The 25,704-nt window shown below is 42.7% G+C and overlaps 1 protein-coding gene across 5 annotated transcripts in view; it reads right to left on the bottom strand.

Moving 5' to 3' along the window:
• Positions 1-13,849, bottom strand: part of helz (helicase with zinc finger) — a 176,354-nt gene extending 162,505 nt beyond the window's left edge. For all 5 annotated transcript variants that reach the window (XM_078401433.1, XM_078401434.1, XM_078401435.1 and 2 more), the window contains exon 1: positions 13,803-13,849. The gene's annotated coding sequence lies outside the window, so the exon portion shown is untranslated. The remainder of the gene's footprint in view (positions 1-13,802) is intronic.
• Positions 13,850-25,704: the final 11,855 nt, after the last annotated feature.

Raw genomic sequence — 25,704 nt, 5'->3', positions numbered from 1 at the left:
TCTGTCGGTTCAGACCAGATGGGATAGTCTTCGCTGCCCTCGTGTATCGATGAGCCTTGGGCGCCCAACACCCTGTTGCCGGTTTGTGGCTTGTCCCTCCTCAGACCACTGTCAGTAGTATACTCAGCACTACTGACTGGGAGCACCCCACAATCCTTGCCATTTCAGAGATGCTCTGACCCAGTCGTCTGGCCATAACAATTTGGCCCTTGTCAAAGTCGCTCAGGTCTTTTCTCCTACATCCAAACATCAACTTCAAGAACTGACTGTTCACTTGCTGCCTAATATATCCCACCCCTTGACAGTTGCCATTGTAGTAAGATAATCAATGTTATTCACTTTATCTGTCAGTGGTCAATCGGTATATATATATATATATATATATATATTATATATATGTGTGTGTGTGTATATGTATGTGTGTGTGTGTATATATATATATATATATATATAATAATGCATTACATTTATATAGCGCTTTTCAAACACTCAAAGACGCTTTACAGGGATTACTAGAACATAGAGAAGAAAATAAATAGATAAATAAGTAAACGAACAGAAAAAGGAGGCAGAAGGTGAGATGACGGTCAGTGGTTGAAGGCAGTGCTGAACAGGTGAGACTTCAGTGATGTTTTGAATGTGGTGAGTGAGGAGGAGTCTCTGATGGTTTGGGGTAGTGAGTTCCAGAGGGTGGGAGCGGCGATGGAGAAAGCCCTGTCCCCCCAGGATCTGAGTTTGGTCCGGATGGGGGGGGACAGGAGGTTGGCAGCAGCAGAGCGGAGGGTGCAGGTGGGAGTGTGCCTGTGGAGGTCAGTCAGGTAGGATGGGGCCAGGTTATGGAGGGCTTTGTAGGTCATGAGGATTTTGTACTGGATTCTCTGGGGGATGGGGAGCCAGTGGAGCTTGTAAAGGACGGGGGTGATATGGTCACGGATCGGGGAGTGGGTGAGTAGACGAGCAGCGGAGTTTTGAATGTATTGAAGTTTACTGAGGATTTTTGAGGGTGAGCCATAGAGGAGGCTGTTGCAGTAGTCCAGACGGGAGGTGATGAAGGCGTGGATGAGGGTTTCTGCAGCTGTGGAGGAGAGGGATGGACGGAGACGGGCGATGTTTTTGAGGTGGAAGAAGGCTGTCTTTGTGATGTGTTTGATGTGTTTGTCGAAGGAGAGGGTTTGATCAAAGATTATTCCAAGATTCCGGATGTGAGGGGAGGTGGATACTGGGAGACCATCAATATTGAGGATGAAGTTTTGGGTGGATTTGGTGAGTGTTTTTGGACCAATGATGATGATTTCAGATTTGTTGCAGTTGAGTTTGAGGAAATTTGATTGAAGCCAAGATTTTATTTCAGTGATGCAGTTTGTCAGTGTAGAGTGTGTGGTGGTGGAGATTGACTTGGTGGAGATGAGGAGCTGGATATCATATATGTGCGTGTATATTTTTTCCAATCTCCTCCTCAACGGAGATGCGACCTTTATCGTGTCGTATCTCCGTTCGCGCTACGGCCTAACACCGTGGAGTCGGCGGCCTCCAGCTGGGATCGACCTTGAAGACTCCGGTCGCAGGGCCTGGACTTACTATCTCGGAGGCTTCGGCCGTGGGCCCTGCAGACCGCAACATCTGGAGTTCGCAGGTCCCTGGCTGGCGACCGGCTTTCGGGAGCTCCAGCCGTCTCAGCTTCGACCACCCCGGAGCGTGAGGTTTGATCGACCCGCTCGCAGGCCCTTCATCGCCCTGCGTGGCCTGGCCGCGGTACTTTCCATCGCCCGATGGGGGCTCAGGACCTTCATCGGCCTGCTCGGCTCGGCCCTGGGACTTTCCATCGCCCGGTGGGGGCTTCAAAAGTCGGGAGCCTCGATCGCCTCGTGGCACCACGGGAGAAGAGGGGGAGATAAGACTTTTATTTGCCTTCCATCACAGTGAGGGTGTGCCTGGAACAATCACTGTGATGGCTGTTTGTGTTAAAACTGTAATTGTGTGTCTTGTGTTCTTTATTGTCTACTGCCGGACCCTGACGTGAGAGGACGATGGCGCTATTTGTTCGCCGCTTCCCCGTCAGGACAGTTCGTCTGTTTGTTTTTATGTCATGACTGTTTTTGTAAAGCGTCTTTGAGCACTTGGAAAAGCGCTATATAAAATAAATGTTTATTATTATATTATATTATATATACACACACACACGCGCATACACACACTAAAAAAAAAACCAATAATAGTGCAATAATAATAATCTATTGTAGTTCAGATAATTAGAGCTTACTTGAGGTTGTAGTGTTTAATAGCCTGATGGCTGTAGGGAAGAAGCTGTTCCTGAACGTTGCACTTTTCAGGCTCCTGTACCTTCTTCCAGATGGCAGTGGTGAAATTAGTGCATGGCCAGGATGGTGTGGGTCTCTGATGATGCTGGCTGCCTTCCTGAGGCAGCGACTCCGATAAATCCCTTCGATGGTGGGGAGGTCAGAGCCGGTGATTGAGTGGGCAGCGTTCACAACTTTTTGCAGTCTTTTCCACTCCTGGACGTTCAAGTTGCCGAACCAGGCCATGATGCAATCAGTCAATATGCTCTCCACTCTACACCTGTAGAAGCTCAAGAGAATCCTCCTTGACATACCGAATCTCCTTAATCTTCTCAGGAAGTAGAGGCGTTGATGTGCTTTATTTATAATTGCATGAGTGTGCCGGGTCCAGTAAAGATTTTCGGAAATATGCACGCCCAGGAATTTGAAGTTTTTGACTCTCTCCACCATCGTCCTGTTGATATAAACAGGATTGTGGGTCCTCATCCTTCCTCTTCCAAAGTCCACAATCAGTTCATTGGTTTTACTGATATTGAGAGCCAGGTTGTTGTGCTGGCACCATCTGGTCAATCGTACGATCTCACTTCTATACTCTGACTAGTCATCACCATCTGTATAATTATAACCAATATATACCTTTTTTAAAGTTTAGAACCCTAACAGATTTTTTTTTCCAAACACATCAGCAAGTTTAGATAATAGCAGATGAAAAGAAAATGATTTCAGAGAACCAAGAAATCAGTAAAACTCAGACAACTGAGTTTTCCAAAATTCCATAGATTTAAGAAAAATGGTTGCTTCTCAAAGATTAGAATATAGCATAGCTTCGTGGACTGGGCTGCATTCACAACTCTGCAACTTCCCACGGTCTTGGGAAAGGCAGTTTCCATACTAAGTTTAAAGCACTCTGATAGGATGCTTTCTATGGCGCATCTGTAGAAATCAAGAGAAATGCCAATTTTTCATAGCTGTATGAGGAAGTAGAGTGTACTTTCTTGGCCACAGCATCAATGTGGTTGGACAAGGACAAATTATTGATGATATTTACACCATGGCGCTCAACCATCTCCACTTCATCATGATCGATACAGACTGAGACAAAGACTCCACCCTACTTCGTGAAGGTGAGGACCAGCCCCTTCATTTTACACACATTAGGAGAGAGTTTGTTGTCTTGACACCAAGTTGACTCCTGTACCACGTCTATTTATTGTTTGAGATCTAACCCACTACGGTGGTGTCATGTGCAAACTTTTAAATGAGTTAGAGAAGAATTTCACCACACACTCGAGAATGTACCGGGAATATAATAAGAGGATGAGAACGCAGCATTGCAGGGCACCAGTGTTGGGAATTATGGTGGAGGACGTTTTTGTCACCTATCCTTACTGAATACAGTCAATGGGCCAGGAAGGCAAAGATCCAGTTGTTGATGGGGTATTCCAAGTTCGCGGTCCAGCAGCTTGAAGATGAATTTGGTTGGATTTATGGTGCTGAAGGTGGGGCTATAGCCAAGAAATTGGAGTCAAATGCAGGTGCTCTTGCAATGCATCTGTTCCAGGGATGAGCTTAAGATCAGGGAGATTACATCTGCCATGAACCTGTTGCAATAAGAGACGAACTGCAGTGGATCAAGGCTGTCTGGGAGGCTGGAGTCGATGTGCGTCATGACGAGCCTTTTGAAGCACTTTACGATGGTGGATGTCCGAGCCACTGGCGGTAGTCATTAAGGCATACAACCTTGTTTTTCTTTGCTACGGAGATGATAGCGGTCATCTTAATCAACATGGGAACCTCAGATTGGAGTAGGGAGAGGTTAAAGATGCTTGTAAATAATGCTGCCCGGATCCATGAGGCTCCGAGGACATGACCGGGCATTCCATCTGGACCTGTCATTTTCCACAGGTTCCATCTCAACTGACGTCTGCAACAATGTCCATGAACACAGGGGCACCCGAATAGGTGTGTTATTCCATTGACCCTTCAGTTCAAAACAAGCAAAAAATGCATTCAGCTGGTGGAGAGGAATTAGGGGTTGCCAGCGCTTCTGCTCGACTTTACAGTTTGCAAACGTTGCCACAATCAACAGGTATTTCTGGAATTATCCATAACCCCTCCCCAAGTAACTGGCTAGATGGGATCTAAACATCATCGCCAGCATGGAAATATACATGGAGTATCCTGATTGACATCTAAACAATTATGCAATATGACTTTGCTGCAGTATATTCAACCACATCAAGAAAGAAATAAGATTAGATACAAGCATGTGAATGAGATAGAAAAGGCCATTTGCCCCTTGAGACTGCTCCACAATAAGATATTTCCCAAACATCAACTCTCTATTCCAGTCTACCAGCATTAACCTTCCACTCCTTTTCTTGTCAGAAAGAATCTACCTCTGTTAAAAATATTCTAAGACTGCTTCCACTACCCTTTTAGGAGCAGGACTCCAAACATTCTCGATCCTCAGAATAAAAATTGCCGCAACCTCTGAAATTAGTAACCTGTTATGCATAAATAGTGACTGTCACCTTTCGATTCTGTCACATGAGGAAAAATTCTCTCCATGACCACCCCAGAGGCCACATTAGCTCCATACTGTATCTAACAGCAAAACAAATATGCTACCAGATGACAAAGTAATAAGCTTCAACAATACCCAGTCAACCAACCTAAACATTCACCCCATTCACGTAGCTATTTGAGGATGCACCTTCAACAAAATATCATGTGGCAATACCCCATGGCTTCTTTATCATTAAGTACAAAGTAATGATTTCTGCTTACCAGGATGTCCAGGACAGGTATACAGCAGTGGTGCACCACACGAAGGACCAGATTGATACTCCAAACTATCTATGAACCCAAGTGCAAGAACAAATGTCCAAAAGAACCTGAGGGGTGCTTAATGTTCTCATTTCTGACTGTGCTTTAACAATAGATACCTCTTCAGTAAGTCACTGCTGGCATGCATACTTCTTTCAGTTTCCCAGCAATGATGCATGGAGGTTTTAGTCATGTAACTTGCATTAGGTTTGGCCTAGTGGCAGTTCTGCAATACCATTCAATTCAAATAATAGGTCATTATCAAGTTACTTACAAGTTTTAATGAATTGAATTAACTAAAATATTTTAGTTGCTACTATGTGTTTCCAAAACTTTGACTTTAATTTTAATTTAAAATATTAACATAATATAATTATGTAATAGTTCATGAATGGTTGTCAGAGACATTGCTGCATCAATATCATAACTCAGCAGCACCTTCTCAACAGCAGTTAAGGACACACATTATATGATGGCCTGGTCATCAACATTTCTGTTTCATGAAATATAAGCACAAATTACCCATTTCAACGATGCTATTTTGATGAAAAATCTTTCTCACAGGAAAAAAAAGTATGTGTGTGTGCGCGTGTATCTCTTTGGAAAAGCTTAGTACCAGCACAAATCAATACTCAAATGTAATATACAAAATTAAATATGCTCTTACAGAATTTATGTGGACGATAATAAATGAACACAAATTTACTTTTCAACTTGTTTCTTCACACAGATCGCATATTCACGATGCAGACCGATTTCTAGGAAAGCTACACCCCACCCACGTGGGGTTGCCTGTAATGAGGATTGAAATTGTCTCCGATCGGTGATAATCAATACATAAAATTAATTCAATATATACACATTTTCATAAGCATGTTTGCCTAAAGACATTTTGGGTACCGATGACTAAATTTTATTGTTAATATATGGGCAAGTTTACAGACCAAAATAATAATACTGATAGTCCCAAACCTGCCAAATTCAAGATTCTTCAAAAGGAACTATTATATCTTTTTTTCCCCATTGGTGAGAGGATGAGCAGCTTAAAATTCCTGGGTGTTAACATCTCGTAGGACCTGACCTGGGTACACCAGTACATAGATGTAATCATGAAGATGGTACACCGGCATCTCGACGTTCTTAGAAGTTTAAGATTTGGCATGTCACAGAATACTCAAACAAATCTCCACAGATTCTCTGGAAAATGTACCCTGACTTGTTGCATCATTGTCTGACACAGCAATTCCAAAGCAAGAGGCTGCAGAGTGCAGTAGACTCAGCACTCCCAACCATTGGAAGTATCTACAAAAAGCTCTGCCTCAAGGTGGAAAATATCATCAAGGATCCCCACCATCATTGGCTATGCTATCTTCTTGCTGTTACCATCCAGTAAGAGGTACTGAAGTCCCATGCCAAGAGGTCCAGGAACAGATACTTTCCATCAAGCATCAGGTTCTCAAACTGACGTGCACAACCCTAATCCTGTCTCAGCAAAGGAATTACAGACTACTTCTTGCACAACCCCGTACCTGTTTTCTAATTGTGTGCTTTTTAACACTAATTTTTTTAATAGTCTTTTTTTATTCACTGTACTGTAAAGTGTACATGTAAATTACATATAATTTGTTTTTGTGTTGTCTGAGTCTACATGCTGATGACGCTGCTGCAAATTTGCAGTGTACCTGTACCACACGTGCCTGTGCTAATGATAATAAACTCGACTTGACTTAAATATCTGTCGCCGTGTTAACTGCTAGATCATTAGGAATTCACCTAATTTTCATTCCCAATTCAAACTGGAAATTTCAGAAAACTACTTATGATATAAGGGTTTTTCTCATCCTTTCCAGTTGCCTGCATCATATTGTGCTTCTAATCTATGAAAGTGCTGAGAAATGGACTGTGAAGCCATCCCTCATGTTTCAAAAACAGTCAGGGATTGTTGAAAACTAAATTTTCAGACCTATAAATTTAAAGCAACATATACATTATCCCTTACCATATTCCTCTGCTTCTGTGAAACCACATTGTTATTGCATAAACTTTTCACAAAAATTTAAGTCTAAATATGAAAGTTACAGGAGAGGATTTGAACTCTACACGTGGTTTCCAATCCCATGTGAAAAGTATAATTATTGTAGCTCACCTTCACAAGACTTGTACATAAACGACTTAATCAACTTTGATAATCCTTTTGTGCTATTTTCCAATTTATTGCTTTCAAAAGAGAAATCTGGACTTCAGCTCAAAGAACAACACTGAATTTAGGCTAAGTGGGCACAGATAACAATGATGTTAAACTGTAGACTGAAAATACAGTACTCCAATTTGAATCGATATAGCACAGGGTTGTAATAAATTCTGCACCTTTTGCTCTGCTGACTTCATTCTTTTGACAGGTCCCTGAAATTACTCATGTAACACTGTTTCCCATAACCAGTGGCTCAAATATTTTTACCAGAGTCACCAATGAAACAAATATATAACCTTCTTTACTTTTTTTGCAAGGCAATGGTTCCTTGCCTTAGACGCACAGAATTAACAAGATCATATATAACCAATGATAAAGATTCTTTATTTTATTGCTCTATACCATTGCTTCATAGCAAATACATTATTGGGTTCAATATAATATATTCCTTTATTCGTCCCACACCGGGGAAATTTACAGTGTTACAGCAGCAAAGTGGATAGCAAGAGAGCAAGAGATCATTCATTATAAATAAAAGATACATAAATTCAAATCAACAAACTCAAAGGCATCCATAAATGCACTGCCTTAAAAACACAAAAGCAATCCAAAATGATTCATAGGGACATGAAACTAAATCTGATGCCTGGCCAAATTAAGAAGAAATTAAGGCAGATGACCAAGAGTTGAATTGAGGAGACAGAGACTGCAGATGCTAGAATCTTGAGCAAACACGCAGAGTGCTGGAAGAATTCAGTGGGTCATGCAACATCTGTGGAAGGCAATGGACAGATGGTGGGGCCCTTCTTCAGACAGTGAAGGTAGGTTTTAAGAATTGTGATAAAGAGGCAGTGTTTCACAAAAAATAATTTAGGATTTTGACAGCTGCAGGGTCATTAATCTACATCTTGTGATGGATGTTTTACTTTGTTTTGGATATCAGTGATAAAATAATTTCAAAAAAATGGTGTAAAGATAAGTTTCAACTGGCAGTGCATTTGCAGTTAAGAATTCTTCATAAATATACAAATACAAATAGTGAATATTCTTATGGGTTACTTTTGACCATTTCCACAAGCTCAAATTGGTTAAAATGACCTTGAAAGCAGTTTTCACAATGAACACAAAGATTTTTAAAAGTGAGGATATTGTTAATCATTTTATTATTTCTTCACTTTGTAGTTTCAAGCAAAGGGAGTGAGTAAAATTAGTATAATTAACCCACAACACATAATTTAATAATGTAAGTAAAATGATTTGAAAACAATCTACTTTAATTCAGCTTAAAACATTTCCTAGGTGAAGTTTATCCATCATCTCAGATTACTGCCAACACTGATGCAGACGTTGAACCAATAGTATTTTATCTTACTTCATCATTGGTTTTATCCGGATAGTTTTTTAAATTATAATCGATACAAATAAAATCTGATGCTACATGCTTTATGTAACTTAGAATTTCACGTATTGCAGCATTATGTATTAATGTTTTCTTAAGTATCAGTCATTAAACAGTACAGTATATTTACTGGAACATATCCAGATTCCATTTAAGATACACTGTCCACTTTGTAATATATGTTAGTTCAGAATTTAACAATGATAAATTCACATTCAATCATCCTTCTTTAACCCAAAGATCTTTGACAAGACCACATATTTTGACAGCAAAAGACAAAAAAACAGCATTGCTCTCAAGATATTAATTCTGATGCATGCACATCAAACCATAATCAGTGCAGAACACCTGGGATTTTATCCTTCAGGTGCAGACAGAAGAAAAACATTGGCAAAACTGAGCACACTGACTCATTAAAAATAATCTGAGCTATGTCAGTGGCTTAATAGGTTTATCCAATGAGCAGCTGAGCAAGAGACATTGAAGCTTCCACTTCAATCCTCATTCTGCGACTCCTCAATAACATAAACTCCACCAGGGCAGCTGCAAAGTTCATCAAACTTCACCCCAGCACTTCTAGACAACAGGCATTAAAAGCTTTTACTCCTGTCTACAATTCAGCAACCATGATGGAAAGCACAAGATCAAGTAAAAACAGGTGATAGCAAACTACAATACCTTCAATGGTTGGGTATCCCATTGCGATAATTACAGCAGACTCGCACTCAACCAATGCCACTGGAGTAAAAGACTAAAGATCTACCAACATTCGGAAAGCTTTACCTTAGCAAGGAATCAAATGGTAGGAGGGAGTTTTTAGGGAACTTTTAGTTAAAAAGCAACAATTGCAGGCATTAACTCCAAGGTTGAACCAAAGACAAACAAAAAACTGATAAATTAGCCAGAATGTAATGAGTTTATGTTTGTACAAAGATACATCACAGATAAGAGTAATATCAGCAAAGGAAGAAGAGTTCTAAAATGCTCAGAGTTAAATGTCAGCACCACCAACTAGACTATTAGCAAACGTAAGCAAGAAGGTATAGGAAACATCAATTCTTCAATGCCACAGTAAGTTCATACAATCAAATGAACTGACGACAGTTAATGGTGCAAGCCAAATGAAGAGAAAGACTGGACAGATTACAGATAATATCTTAGATGTAATGTATCAAACAAATGAGAGGCAGGTGAAGGATGGTGGGGAAAAAGTTTATCTTGGTGGAGTCACCAAGTGGAAAGGAGAAAGTGTTAAAAACAGCAAAACAAAGGACAAACGATGAAGAACAAAAGCAAAATACTGCAACTTTTGGAAACTCAAAAATAAACAATGTCAAAGAAAGTATTAATAGAGGAAGACTTTGTAATACAAACTCAAAAACTGAGAAAAGCATGTTTAAAAATAAATCCATAAACCCTGCACAAAATACAGTAAGAATTGCAGAAAGCTCCAAGCAGCACCTGTTCAATGACACAATAATCCTGAACTCAAGGAAATGATACTTGGTATGATAAATATACATGTATTACATGTATTATCTATTACTTTGAAACATCCTGTGTTGTATGCACAGATTTCCATAATTCCTTTCACCTTTTTCAATGCACATTGCACATTTAACACAACAAAACAAGCCAACATACTTCATAAGATCAGAACCGCAAAGGCACAAGAGAGGGCCATTTGCGTCACATCAGCCAACAATTGAACCACTTTGGTCTATGGCCTTGTCGACAACAGTTCTAAGTGATCATCTTGCAATCCTTTAAATAAATTGAGGCGCTCTGATTCTAACAGTCTTTTGAGAAAGAGCACCAGACTTCCAGTACTCCTTGGATGAAAACGTTGTTTTCTCAATTCCCCTCTAACCTTTCCCTGAATTAATGAACCTTGATCTCTCGTTATCAATCCCTCTGCCAATGGTCATAGGCCCTGTCTTTCCACTATATCTGAGCCTTCCAATTAAAATTTTCTCCACAGTCCACGTTCCAAAGCAAACAACCCTAGTCTCACCTTCACAGGTGTATCATTTTACAAAAAAAAATGCAAAACCATGCAAAGAAATGTTAGAACTGAATGCGAGATTAAAAGCTTAAACTTTTAATCTTAAGACATTTTGTGTACCATTGTACTTTAGTTAAAAGTACAATGATATTTAAAAGACACTTTCACAGGTACGTGGATAGGAAAGGTTTAGAGGAATATGGACCAAATGCAGGAATACGGGACTATCTTATATGGGGCATGTTGGCTGGCATGGACGAGTTAGGCTGAAGGGCTGTTGCCTTGTTGCATGACTAGGACCCTGACTCTATCTGAGTTTGTACTGTTCATCGCAGTACTTAAAAATAATCAAGCGATTATTAATTGTGTTAAGTGATGTAGGGTTTCTTAAATGAAAGAACGTACCACAGTCATACCTGGTTTATAAATATATAATGACCAGTTCAAATTATGTGTACTTAGTTGCCTTTACACTTCACAATTTTCTGAACAGTTCTCTCCATCACTGGGAATGTCAAATGACAAACTACGTCGAGATGTGTCCCATTGAACACTTTTAGCACATGCATTCTTGGAATTCTGTGGTCAAATTAATTCACCAGCCAGGGCTTCATTTACCATTTTGTTGATCAGGTCTTACTAATCACAACATTGGCAGTAAACAAATTCAATTGGCAATGTTTCCTATATTGCTCTGATTCCATTTGAAGCTGACAATTCATCTCAGCTGTTTTTATTAAATGCTGTTTGATTGTAGAGAATGTGTTGAGCTTCAATGCAAAAATACACTGTTTAAACACTGTAGCCCACCACACAGTGTAGTTCTTTGAACACTTCATATGGTTGAGATTTCTTTTCCCCAAATGAACTGGGAGAAAGTGAGGAAAGATTGGAAGACGTTTTGTTCTGGGAGTGATGATACAATGGAAAACAGTCCTTTGATGGTATGAGGTGGAAGAAGGGGCAAGAGGAGGGAGGGTGATAATAGTGACAAGATTGAGATGCTCCAGGAGTAATGCCCATCCACACATTTAATAATATATACAATTTATTGTCCAATGCTTGTATACATTACATGATATTAGCCCAAGGCAGACACAAGAAGGAAACTCAGTTTCAGTTATGGTCTCAGTAGAAGTTGCATTTGATTGCACCACAATTTGCCTCAATATTTTTCAGTTTAATAACAGTAGAGCACCATTGCTGAATGTCAGAGTAATACAATGAAGATTCATGAGCTCAATTACAAAGGAACAACACCAAGCAAGAAGGAATCAGTTCTTTGCCAGGAAAGGATCAGTCGGGAAATGAAGAAACAGGAAGACAAAAATTCAACATCAACCACACACACACTTTCAGAATAGTTGGTTAAAAGGCAAACTTTCATAGAATAACATTATGCTACTTCACCTGCAAATAGGCTATTCAAACTGTTATTTTAGATGCTGAATATTATTCTGAACACTGCACAGGTAAACATTCAGAGACTTTACACAAACACCCAAGTCACAAATAATACTAACATTAAGAGCAATGGTTAGAAGCAAATAATAGACAATAAACAATAGGTGCAGGAGTAGTCCATTCGGCCCTTCGAGCCAGCACCACCATTCAATGTGATCATGGCTGATCATTCTCAATCAGTACCCCGTTCCTGCCTTCTCCCCATACCCCATAACTCATGTTTCTGGTCAACCAAAGCAACAATGTAAAAGTGGTTGCAAATTAGTCATTATAGATTATTGGAGCCAGCATTTTTAATTATTTATGTGACATGTACTATTTCCAGGCGTTGTGTACAAAAAAGCATATTAAAATACTTTAGTGGTAGAAATCAGACAGAGCAAATAAGAAGGAAAATGACAAAAGCAGAGACTTCAAATGTATGGGCAAAAGGCAAAGGCATGATAGAAGAACAGAAATTATACTGTGTGGGGAAGGGAAATGAGAAGCATGGATTTGATGATGGTGTTAAGCACTCAGTCCCAATTTCCAACTCCAAAGTCTTCTCGACTATTTGAAAACTTGTGCAAAATCAAAAACAAAATGGCTAAGGTACATAAAGATCTTTAATACATTGCCTTTTAAATTTGGCAGTATAAATCAAAATATCTAATTTAATACATTCAGATATCTGGGCAATTCATAAGCAATAGAAAATGCAGGATTTGGACTGCCAGACTCAAAAAGTTAAAAGATTCACAAAGTGACATCTATTTAAAAATGTGAAAAGAAAATGCAAAAAAGTTTCAAAAATGTTGTCAATTGGTGACTACAATATAACATAAGGTTAGTTTACCTGACAAGTTATTGTTGGATGCCTGTGAGTGATGTAATAGAGTAATGGTAATGGAATCCTACTTCAAAACAAGCATACAAGCACAATATTACTCATGCAGAAATAAAAGAGCAATAAGTGAAGTAACATTTATTTTCTGAACGGGAACCAGGGATAGAAATAGATGAACCGACAGTACAAAACTATTGTTGGAAAACCTACTTTACACAAATGTCATAAAGTTATTATTTTGTGCTTCCTATCTTGACGAATGTGGAGTAACAGTGGTGTGTTCTAGTTGTAAATATGTAGTCAGACACACGGGAGTGCGTAGGTGGGGTACAGGAGCAATGGGCTTTTTCCTGGTGTCTACCCTTCAGCCCCCCTCCCTGGTAGTAGTCCTAAACCCTAGCCCTAATCCTCCCCCCACTCCCCCTCCCCCCCCCTCTCTTGTTTACACGTTACACACTCCGGCCGCGGCAGGCGGAGGGCCGACTAATGCCCGAGCTGAGGTCAGTCGGAGGCTGGTCGGCCCCAGTAGCCCCCAGATCCGTGGCCCCGGGCCCAGGTTATACACGGTGGCCACCAGATGCCCCCCATCCAGATGCCCCCCATCCCCTCCCCCCGTTCAAACAACAACCACATTGACAGCTCCCCCCGGACCTGCTGAGAGGTCGCGGGCCGCTTTCGGGCGCCTCACTCCTCCCCTGCCTCAATCTTCCGCCTCTCTCACCCCTCCACGCACAAGCCCCGAGGACGCGGCAGGCCCCGAGCCGGACACAGACACACAACTCCGCACCTACCTTTCCCTTTACTTTTACGCCATCTTGGATCCACTTGTCAGCGTCCCCCAAAGGCATTGTGGGAAACTGACCCTCGGCCCCGCCCCCTCCGCCCGGTCCCGCGCATGCGCCTCCGCTCCCGCCAGGGCACCTTCAAGCGGACAACAGGTGGAGAAGTGGCGGCAACACCTGGATCACCTGGTCGCCCAGTTTCAGGGCCAGATGTGGAGAGCCTCCCACAGCGGGGAGTGGCTGAAAGAACAGCATCCTGCAAAGGGCAACACCTGAGGATCAGGTAGGGACAACATCTGGCTGCAGGTGGAGAAGGAGCCACCTGGGACCAGGTGTGGAGCACACCAGTTGAGATAGATGGATAGAAGGAACTGCAAACGCTGGTTTAAAAATAAGAGCACAAAGTATTGGAGTAGCTCAGTGGATCAGGCATCATCTCTGGAGAACAGGGATAAATGATGTTTCGAGTCAGGATCCTTCTTCAGATTTCTTCAGCAGTTGAGGTAGGTTGAGGAGGCTGCAACTGGAAGAGATAGTTGGAAGGGTAACACCTCAATCAATGGCATTATAACACTGAAGGCTATGTAGCCCATCAATTCCAAGCCATTCCCTTTAGAACAATCCAGGCAACTTTATCAAGTCCATGCCATTCTCTCCAGATTAATCCAATCAGCTGCATTTAGCCTATAAACTCCATGCTATTCTCTGCAGAACAGTCCAGTCAACTTCACTTGTCCCATCAAGACCATGTTATTCTCTGTTGAACAATCCAGTCAACACCATTCCTTCCCAATTTCCCTTTGAAATAAATGATTATCTTGTTTCCATCACTCCTATAGGCATTGAGTTCAAGATCATTTCCACATGCTGTGCAAAAAAGGTTGGTCTGTGCTTTTCTCCTCTTTCTCGCCCACAACCTTAAAATCTATGCCTCCTAATTATTGTTACACCAGCTCACGAGAATAGTTTTACTAGGTTAAATCAATCATAATCCTGTACACCTCTATCAAATCTTCCCTCAACCTATTTTCTTCCAAAAGAACCAATTCAACTAAAACGATACGGTCTGAACTTTATTTATCCCAGGAGAGAAATTGATCTGCCAACAGTCATAAAACACAAGATACATGAAACAGGAAATTAAAATGACGAGTGGAAAGGATTGGGGATGTGCAAAGATTTGGGGGGGAGGGGAGTCAATCTACCATATGACAGACTGGAGAGTTGTACAGTTTTTTAGCCAAAGGGAAGAAGAATTTCCTGTGGCATTCTGTGCTGCATCTTGGTGGAACCAGTCTGTTGCTGAAGGTACTCCTCAGGTGACTAGTGTGTCATGGAGAGGGTGAGTTGTCCAAAGACGTACATCCCCAGAACCTTTCTAGTAAACCTCCTCTCCACTCTTTCAGAAACTATCGTATCCTTTCGAAAGTGCAAAGACCAAGCTTGAACATTCTCCAGTAAGAGTAAGGAAAGTGTCCCTTTTGTCCTCACCTTCCATTCCACAAATGCCTTAATGGGTCGTCCGCTGTAATTTCTGTCAGATTCAAAGAGTGGCAAACATCTGGCACTCTCACCTGCCTTTTAAACTTTCACTTTCCACAACAGTCCAACAGCTAGAGAGTCATTCAGCACTAAACAGTTCATTTAGCCCACAGAGTTTGTGCCAACCATTAAGCACCCATTTACGTTAATTCACAGTGCCCAATTTGGGAATGTTAGAGGAAGCCCACGTGGTCACAGGGAAAACATGCAGACTCCACGCAGATAGCATCCGAGGTTGGGATTGAACCCGGTCCACCGGAAGCATGAGAAAGACCTCGCTTAGCTGCGCCAACTGTGGCTTCCAGGTGAAGGAGCAATTCAATTTATGTCAGAACTGGCCATTTTCTGATGTAAGGTCATCCACCAGTAACTTTGGAGATACAACAAAATGCAGATGCTGTAATCTTGAGCAAAACAAAGTGCTGGAGGAACTCAGTCGGTCAGGCAGCATCTGTAGAGGGAATGGACACGCAACGTTTTGGGTTGGGAACCTTGTTTAAACTCATTAGCATCAGACCAAGTAAAATTTGTTCATCTTTTCTAATTCCACCTCTGAATATTTCCTTTACTTACTTTTTTTTCCAGTTTTCCAACCATTGTTTTGTTCTGCTTCTCACAGCTCTGGCATTGTTTGTTCTCTTTCTTCTATCTTTGCGTATCTCCCAATATTTACACCTCCTTCAGACAGATCAACCATTCACCACCCTCCCTTAGACAACACCTGTACCTTAGACAACACCTGTAGCATTTGTATCACCTTGGTCTTGCCCGTGTCATTGAATCCCCTCTGATCTCTTCACCCTCCCCCTTCTCTGCGACTTAAACTTAACTTGTTTTCACTTTTTCCCAGTTCTGACAAAGGATCTTTGACCTGAAACTCTATTTCTTTCTCCACAGATGCTGCCTGACCTGACGAGTATCCTCAGGATGTTCTATTTTTAGAACATAGAAGATAGAAAAGTATGGGGCACAGGAACGAGCCTTTTGATGATGCCTGTGTTCTTTTCTTCTTCATATCCAAATCTAGCTTCTCCTTTAATTCACGTATAATGTTCAGCTCGACTTCCTTCTGCAATAGGAAGCTCCACACTTACAGTAAAACTTCCCTTCAATTTCATATTGAATTTAAAAACACCTATCTTGTAATACAAGCCGCAGCCAGGTATAAAACTGATAGAAAATATTTTGTATTTAGATCAAACCTTCACTGCAGTAAAAACCTGGAACTGGTTAGTCGGGTTGCATTTCAGTGAAAAAAATCTTATCCTCAGCCAGTGTCCAAAGGTGATCTCAGACTCCCTAATGTACCTCATTCGTTTATTTTCAAGATACAGCATGGAAACAGGCCTTACAGCCCACCGAGTCTATGCTAACGAAAGGTCACCGATTCAAGGTAGTTTTATATTATCACACTTTCTCATCTACTCCCTGCACCCAAGGGATAATTTTACAGTGGCCAATTAACCTACAAACCTGCATGTCTTTGGGATGTGGGAGAAAGCCGGAGCACCCGAAGGAAACTCAGCCGATCACACTGAGAATGTGCAGACTCCACACTGACAGCACCCAAGGTCAGGATCGAACTGGATCTATGGTGCTATGAGGCAGCAGCTCTACCAGCTGTGCCACTGTACTGTCAATTTCTAACCCCCCTTGCCCCCTTCAGAGGGATGGGTCGAAAATTGTTGGCATTGCCAACATCTTCATTAATTTTTTAAAAAAATGCCATTAGACATATTGAAAGATATGAAGACTTTGGCCATGGAAAGAGAATGACTTCTCGAGTGACCTGGTAGGTGAACAAGAAATAATCCAGGATTTAACCCCCACTTGCCTCCATCCCCCACAGTCCTTCCCCCAGCACTCCGCACCCACGACTGAAAACAATGACCCGAGAGCAGATCTGACAACCAACAGCGAGCCAGTTGGTTGGGAAAAAGGCTCTACAATCCCAGTGGACCACAAAATGGTTGTCTTAAATATTTGTTTCAAGGAACTTTTACAACTGGTGTAATGTTGATGTTACTCCTGGCTGCGTTGTCTGGAATCAGGGATCGCAGAGTCCAAATATGGGTCATCCAATCAGAAGAGAGATGAGAAGTGACCTCTCTACTTAGGTTGTGAATACTGTACTTCTCTTTCTGAGAGGGGTGCGTAAGATGGACACTGGGAAGTTTTTAGATACTAATGAAATCAAGATATATAAAGTTAACATAGGCAAATAGCACCAATGGAGCCAAGATCTTACTGAATGGCCAAGCTGACATTAGGAGCTAAGTAACCTACTCTTGCTTCTATTTCTTATGTTCATATGAGTCTGTCACAGACTCTGTATTTAGCTCTATTTTCAAAGGGTGTGTGAAGGAATTAACCTTGTTAACCGCCTTTTTCATTTTTTAATAAAATTATTCCATTTCCAATCCTCGAACAGTTATTAAAATTATTTTGGATTATAAATTGGATTTAAAACTATAAATACCCCAAATTATAACATTTTGCCACAATCTCTTTAAAGTTCTGTTTTAATTACATTCATGAAACCTGCCCGTGACCTGGCCCACAGTTATTTCTTAACATTGTAAAATGGATTCCGATCTCCATCTTAGGCTTATTGAAGAGCCAACAAGTGCAGTGCAGGAGGGACAGAAATGAAGGAGCACCACACTGGTGGTTGGGACAGTGCCAAGGTCATAGAGTCAAAGAGTCCTACAGCACAGAAAGAGGCCCTTCGGCCCATCGTGTCCGCGCCAAACACAGTTACCAAACACAGTCTAATTTTAATCCCATTTTCCCGCATTTGGACCGTAGCCCTGAATGTTGTAGCATTTCAAGTGCCCATCCAAATGCCTCTTAAACGTTGTGAGTGTTCCCGCCTCCACCACCACCCCAGGCAGTGAGTTCCAGACTCCAACCACCCTCTGGGTGAAAAAGTTCTTTCTCACATCCCCCCGAAACCTCCCTCCCCTTACCCTGTATCTATGTCCCCTCGTTGTTGAACCTTCCACCAGTGGAAGAAGTTCCCCGCCATCTACCTTATCTATGCCCCTCATGATCTTGTACACCTCGATCATGTCCCCTCTCAGCCTTCTCTGCTCCAGGGAAAACAACCCCAGTATGCTCAGTCTCTCCTCATAGCCGAGGCCCTTCATCCCTGGCAGCATCCTGGTGAATCTCCTCTGCACCCTCTCCAAAGCTATCACATCCTTTCTATAATGTGGTGACCAGAACTGTACATAATACTCCAGCTGTGGCCTCACCAGTGTTCTGTACAATTCCATCATTACCCCCCTACTTTTATATTCGATGCGCTGCACTGTCAGATAAACCCAACCAAGGTTGTGTTGCACTGTAGGTGGGGCAGTTCCAAGAGAGCGCCACTCTTTCAGAGAGGTTTGAGGCGTGATTTTCACCTTCATTTAACTTCACCTTCAATTTAGCAAGGCACTTTGATATGTCTTTCTCAGTTAATTGCACTCCCTTTTAAATCAGAAGATTTAGATTCAAGGCTCACCACTGATACTCCATCGCAATACAGAGAGCGTCCTGGACTGTTGAAGAGAGCATGATGAACTGAGAATCCTCTTCGAGTGGGCATTGGTGTTGGTTTATTACAATCACGTGTACCAAAATACAGTGAAAAGCTTTGTTTGCATGCTATACAGTCAAATCATACAACAAAGGGTACTTTATTTCACGTGTACCAATTAAGGTACAGTGATACTCGATTTACCATACAGCCATACTAAAAAAAAGCAACAAGACACACAACCACATAAAAGTTAAAATAAACATCCACCACAGCGGATTCCCCACATTCCTCACTGTGATGGAAGGCAATAAAGTCTAATCTTCACTCATTATTCTCATACATGAGTACAATCAAGCCAAATGCAAGTACAACAGATGCAAAGAAAAAAATACCGGAGCACAGAATATGGTATTGCAGCATTATAGCGTTACAGTTACAGAGAAAAAGTCCTAGGGCCACAATGCGGTAGGTTGGAAGATTTTGACTCAATAGATCGTGATATAGATTCATAATTAATTAAAGGCACAAACGGTCATATCATATCATATCATATATATACAGCCGGAAACAGGCCTTTTTCGGCCCACCAAGTCCGTGCCGCCCAGCGATCCCCGCACATTAACACTATCCTACACACACTAGGGACAATTTTTTACATTTACATTTACCCAGCCAATTAACCTACATACCTGTACGCCAAGATCAAGTTGTTTTTGCAGAACATGACTGCAGGTTGACAAACCTGGGAACTAAATGTTCCATTAAATTCAGTGTTTGGGAAGGCGAAGCAAAAAGAAGGTGGGGGAGTGCTTTTAGTGATTGGAACCAAGATAGTACAGCCCAGGAACAGGCCCTTTGGCCCATAATGTACATGCCGAACATGATGCCACATTAAACCAATCTCCTCTGCCTGCAAGTGATTATGGTATGATGAACAGTAGGCTGCGGGAGGATATTTTGGCACCATTATTCATGCAACCTCTACTTCCTGAGAGGATTGGGGTGATTAGGTATGTTTGCGACTACTCTGTTGAACTTCCTCAGGTGTATGATAGAGGGCACACTGATTCGTTGCAACTCAGCCTGGTTTGGTAACTTGAAAGCCCAGGAGCGAAGGAGAGTACACAGAGTGGTAGACACAGCCTGGTCCATCACAGGTCGGCCTGACCTCCCAACCATTGAAGGGACTTAAAGGTGTGCTGGCTTAAAAAGGCAGCCAATATCAAAGATCCACACCATTCTGGCCACACTAATTTCACTCCTACCATGAGGAAGAAGGTACAGGAGCCTGAAAACTGACAACCGGGTTGATGAATAGCTTTCCCCCAGCAACCATCAGGCTTTTGAACATTACAAAACACTAACCTCAGCAACCATGAACTTCTATAGACTGTGTCTTTATAATTTTGGCAGTATTATAATAATATATTCCTTTATTTGTCCCACACCGGGGAAATTTACACTGTTACAGCAGCAAAGTGGATAGCAAGAGATCATTCATTATAAATAAAAGTAAATACAAGGATAAATTGTCATCAGTTTTCTGTGTGTTCTTAGCTGTTATTATTGACTCGTCTGCTGGGAGCAGTGCTGGTTGTGCAGTCTCACAGCAGCGGGAAGGAAGGACCTCCTATATCTCTCCTTAACGCACTTGGGGTGAAGGAGTCTCACTGAAGGAGCTACTCAGTGCAGTGACAATGTCCTGCATGGGGTGGGAGTTGTTGTCGAGCAGCGATGTTAACTTTGCCATCATTCTCCTCTCTCCCACCACCTGCACTGAGTCGAGGGGACAACCCAGGACAGAGCTGGCCTTCCTGACCAGCATGTCGAGTCTCTTCCCTTCCGCCGCTGAGATGCTGCTGCTCCAGCAGACCACTCCATAGAAAATGGCGGATGCAACCACCGTGTATAGAATGTCCTTAGGAGTGCTCCAAAGGACCTGAGTCTCCTTAGCAGATAAAGTCTGGTCTGGCCCTTTCTGTATAGCGCATCGATGTTTTCGGTCCAGTTCAATTTATTATTGAGGTAGACACCCAGGTACTTATAGGAATCCACCCTCTCGATGTCCATTCCCTGGATATTCACCGGTGTCGGGGGGACCTGGCTGCGCCTGCGGAAATCTACCACCATCTCCCTGGTTTTCTCCGTGTTGATCCGGAGGCGGTTCCGCTGGCTCCAGTCCACAAACTCCTTGATCAGTTCACTGCACGACCTGTCATAGTCGCCTGTGATGAGGCCGACGATGGCAGAGTTGTCAGAGAACTTCTGTAGATAGGAGTTTGCAGAGCTGTGCCTGAAGTCCGCACTGTTCCCTGCAGAACCCCTGTGCTGCAGACCACCATGTCCGAGACCAGGTCCTTTGTCCTCACATACTGTGGTCGGTTGGTGAAGTAGTCTAGAATCCAGGATGTGAGGTGGTGATCCACTCCTGTGCGCTCCAGCTTGCCCCCCAGAAGCCCCGACTGGATGGTTTTGAATGCACTGGAGAAATCAAAGAACATGATTCTCGCAGTGCTATCCGGCTTCTCCAGGTGTGAAAGAGCTCTGTCCCGTAGGTAGATGATGGCATCCTCCACCCCGATGCGAGTCTGGTAGGCAAACTGCAGCGGATCAATTGATAGTCTCACCAGGGGGCAGAGATGGGCGAGGACCAGACGCTCCAGTGTCTTCATCAGGTGTGATGTCAGTGCCACCGGCCTGTTGCTGTTGAGTTCCTTCGGGTGCGGCGTCTTTGGTACCGGTACCACGCAGGATGTTTTCCACAGCTGTGGAACTCTCCCCAGTTTCAGGCTCAGATTGAAGACATGCTCCGCTATTCCGCACAGCAGGTCTGCACAGGACTTGAGGAGCCTCGAGCTGATGCCGTCCGGACCAGCCGCCTTCCTCGCATTGATCTTCCTGAGCTCATTTCTCACCTGGTCTGTGGAGAAAGACAGATTGGAGCACAGGGGCTGGGTGCTCAAGGCTGTGAGAGGAGGAGGGTATGTGGGGGGTTGGTGTGGGGGGAGGAGGTGGGGGTGATGGGGTTGGGGCAGGAGAAGCAGAAGCAGAGGGTGGTGACTGTGACCCAAGTGCTGTGGGAGGGGAGGTGGGGCAGTGTACTGGACATGCAGACAAGGGGGGCTGCAGCAGGGGTGACTGGACCGGGGGAGGGGTAGGTGACTGATCGAACCTGTTGAAGAAAAGGTTCGGATCTTTCACCCACTTCTGGTCCCCCACAGCTCGGGAGTCCGGTACCTTGTACCCAGAGATGGTTTTGAGGCCTCTCCAGACTCCACTGATGTGTTCCTTTGCAGCTGGTCCTCCATCTACTTCCTGTAGCTGTTCTTCCCCTCTCTGATCTTCCTCCTCAGCTCCTTTTGCACAGCCGCCAGCTCCTCCTTATTTCCCGACTTAAAGGCCCTCTTTTTCTCCTTAAGGAGATCCTTTATGTCAGGGTTGACCCGGGGTTTGTTGTTGGAGAAACACCGTACAGTCCTGGTGGGTACAGTGTTGTCCACACAGAAGTTAATATAGTCCGTGATGCACTGGGTTAGACCATCAATGTCCTCCCCGTGGGGATCACAGAGTTCCTCCCACACAGTTGTATTATGGTTTTATGGATATTAATTTATTTTATTTTTTATTATTATATATGTTATTTTAATGGGCTTATTAAGATGCAGCATGTAAGAACTACATTGTTCTGTTGTCGGTACACAGTATAATTAAACCCACTTCACTCTCTTGAGTATGTTGCAGATGAGGTTAATGTAAAAAGTGTGAAGTTATACACTTTGGCAAAAATAACTAGTTTAAACAAAACTGACTAAAAGTCACACCTCTAAAGGGTGTGCAGGAACAGACAGATCAGGATGTAAATGTGAATAAATCGTTGAAAGTGGCAGGGCAGGTCACGGGAGTCGTTAGCGACACGTATTGGATTCTGGGATTCAAAAGTCAAAGCAAAGTTTACAAAAGCAGGAAGATGCTGAATATGTACAGAGCACTGGTTATATAATTGTCTCTAATTTTGGTCCTCACACTTTACAGAGGGGACAGAGAATATCACCAGGGCGGGATCTCAGCTCCAAGTTTGGACTGGACAAGTTGGTTTGTTCTCCATCCAGCAAGAAAGGTTGAAAAAGTGATGTTGACAAGGTCACAATTGGCTGACCTAGGGATTTGTGAGATTTATTTCCGAGTATTGAGGGTAGCAATGGTGGAGATTGTTGTGGTCTTGACAGGGATCTTTGTACCCTATTTAGCCACAGACGAGATGTCAGAAGACTGGAGAATAACAGTATAACAGTATAACAGAGCTTTATTTGTCATATGTATTTAAGAAGGACAACAGGGACAAACCAAGAAATTATAGGCAAGTGAGCCTTTCTATAGCGGTAGAATCATAAAATCATACAGCAAGGAAACAGGCCCTTCAGCCCATCTAAGCTGGTCCCATTTCTCCACATTTAACCCATATTCTCTTTCTGTCCGTGCATCCATGCAGCATTCTCATGAATCTTTTCTGCACTCTTAACAGCTTAAATAAGTTTTACCTTTCACAGGGTAGCCAAATCTGAATACAACACTCCAAGTGTAGCCTCACCATTGTCTTGTACAACTGCAACATAACATCCCAACTTTCTTCTTCAATTCCCTTACTGATGAAGGATAGTCTGCAAAAACCTTCTTCATCACCTTGTCCACTAGTAATTCCACTTGCAAGGAACTATGTACTTGTACTCCTAGATCCCTCTAGTCTACAACACTTCCTATGGCCCTACCGTTCATTGTAAAGATCCTGTCCTGGTTTGACTTCCCATAATACAATACCTCACGCTGATCTGAATTAAACTCCATTGGCCATTACTTGGCAAACTCGCCTTGCTGATTGGGCTCCCCTGTAATTCTTGTTAACTTTCTTAACAGTCTGTGATACCACCTACTTTAGTGTCATTTGCATACTTACTAACTATGCCATGTACATTCTCCAAATCACTGATGGAAATGACATACAACGATGGGCACTACACCAATTACTAAATTGGAAAGTCAAGTTACAATCAGAGAAAACTTTAGTTGGGCCACGTTTGGAATATTGTGTGCAGTTCTGGTCACCACATTGCAGCAAGGATGTGGAGGATTTGGAGAGGATTTGAAGAGCTACACCAGGATGTGGGTTAAATTTGAGGATTTTAGCTGTGAGGGGAGGTTGAACAGACTTGTATTGTTTTCTCTGGAGCCTTGGGGTCGAGAGGAGACCTGATAGAAATTCATAAAATCATGAGAGACAGGTATGGTAGATGGTCAGTCTTTTTCCAAGTGTGGACATGTCAAATACTACAGGGTATAGGTCGAAAGGAAATTTGTGAGGCAAGTTTTTCTCACAGAGAATGGTAGGTGCCTGGAGCACACTGCCAGGGAGGAGATAGCACACCAACATTTAAGAGGCAATTAGACAGACACATGAACAGACAGAAAGTAGAAGGATATAGACCACATGCAGACAGATGGCATTTGTTTCATTAGGCATCAAATTCAGCACAGACATGGAGAAAAGCCTGTTCCAATGCTATTCTATGTCAAATTGAAGGAAGGTATTCCCATTGTCGGATAGTTGAAGGACCCCAAAGTATGGTTTTAAAGCCCTTCTTCCAGTCGTCGTCCCCTCCCCCCCCCCCCCCCCCCCCCCCTCCCAACCACATCCCAGAAACTTGTGGGTTAGTAGATTAATTGGCCGCTGCAAAATTGCCCCAACTGCGCAGGAAGTGGACAGGAAAGTGGGATAACATAGAACTAGTGTGAACAGATGGTCTGCATGGACTGGGCCTGTTTTGATGCTGTATGGTTCTATTCCATTCAATATATTGCAGCAAATTCAATTCATATCTTACACTTTTCCTTCCCCTCACAGACACTCTTTCCTGTTCAAAATCCGCCCAAGTTGTCAAAGGGTCTCGACCCAAAACGTCACCCATTCCTTCTCTCCAGAGATGTTACCTGTCCCGCTGGTTTACTCCAGCATTTTGTGTCTATCTCCAGTCGAAGTGTTGGTCAAGTTCAGCAAAGTTATCTTTCACTGCAGCTCTGGGTGGATTAGACACTGGAACGCCACCAGGGAATCAGCAGCAGTCAACATATTGGCATTTCCGCACTTGAGTTGGAGTCAATCTGAATTTCCTGACGTGAAGGGTTGGTGTGCAAGGGCAGAGCAACAGTTGAGTGGTGAAACAAGGAACTGCAGTTTAGGTTTATGTTTACTATTGTCACATATACCAGGGTACAGCAAAGAACTTTGTTTTGTATGCTATCATGTCAGATCAGACAATACTATACATAAATACAATCGAGTCAAACTCAAGTACAACAGGTAGAGCAAAAGAGAAGGTACAGAATGCAAAATATTGTTCTCAGCATTGCTCAGATGCTGGTTTACAAAATTAGAACACAAAGGGCTGGAGTCACTCAGCGGGTCAGGCAACATATAAGATTATTAAGGGGTTGGACACGTTAGAGGCAGGAAACATGTTCCCAATGTTGGGGGAGTCCAGAACCAGGGTCCCCTGTTTAAGAATAAGGGGTAGGTCATTTAGAACGGAGATGAGGAAAAACTTTTTCAGAGTTGTAAATCTGTGGAATTCTCTGCCTCAGAAGGCAGTGGAGGCCAATTCTCTAAATGCATTCAAGAGAGAGCTAGATAGAGCTCTTAAGGATAGTGGAGTCAGGGGGTATGGGGAGAAGGTAGGAACGGGGTACTGATTGAGAATGATCAGCCATGATCATATTGAATGGTGGTGCTGGCTCGAGGGGCCGAATGGCGTATTCCTGCACCTATTGTCTATTGTCTAACTTTGGAGG

This window comes from Rhinoraja longicauda, chromosome 6, assembly GCF_053455715.1.
Source record: "Rhinoraja longicauda isolate Sanriku21f chromosome 6, sRhiLon1.1, whole genome shotgun sequence".
NCBI classification, from domain to species: domain Eukaryota; kingdom Metazoa; phylum Chordata; class Chondrichthyes; order Rajiformes; family Arhynchobatidae; genus Rhinoraja; species Rhinoraja longicauda.
This window is presented reverse-complemented; position numbering and strand designations above follow the sequence as displayed.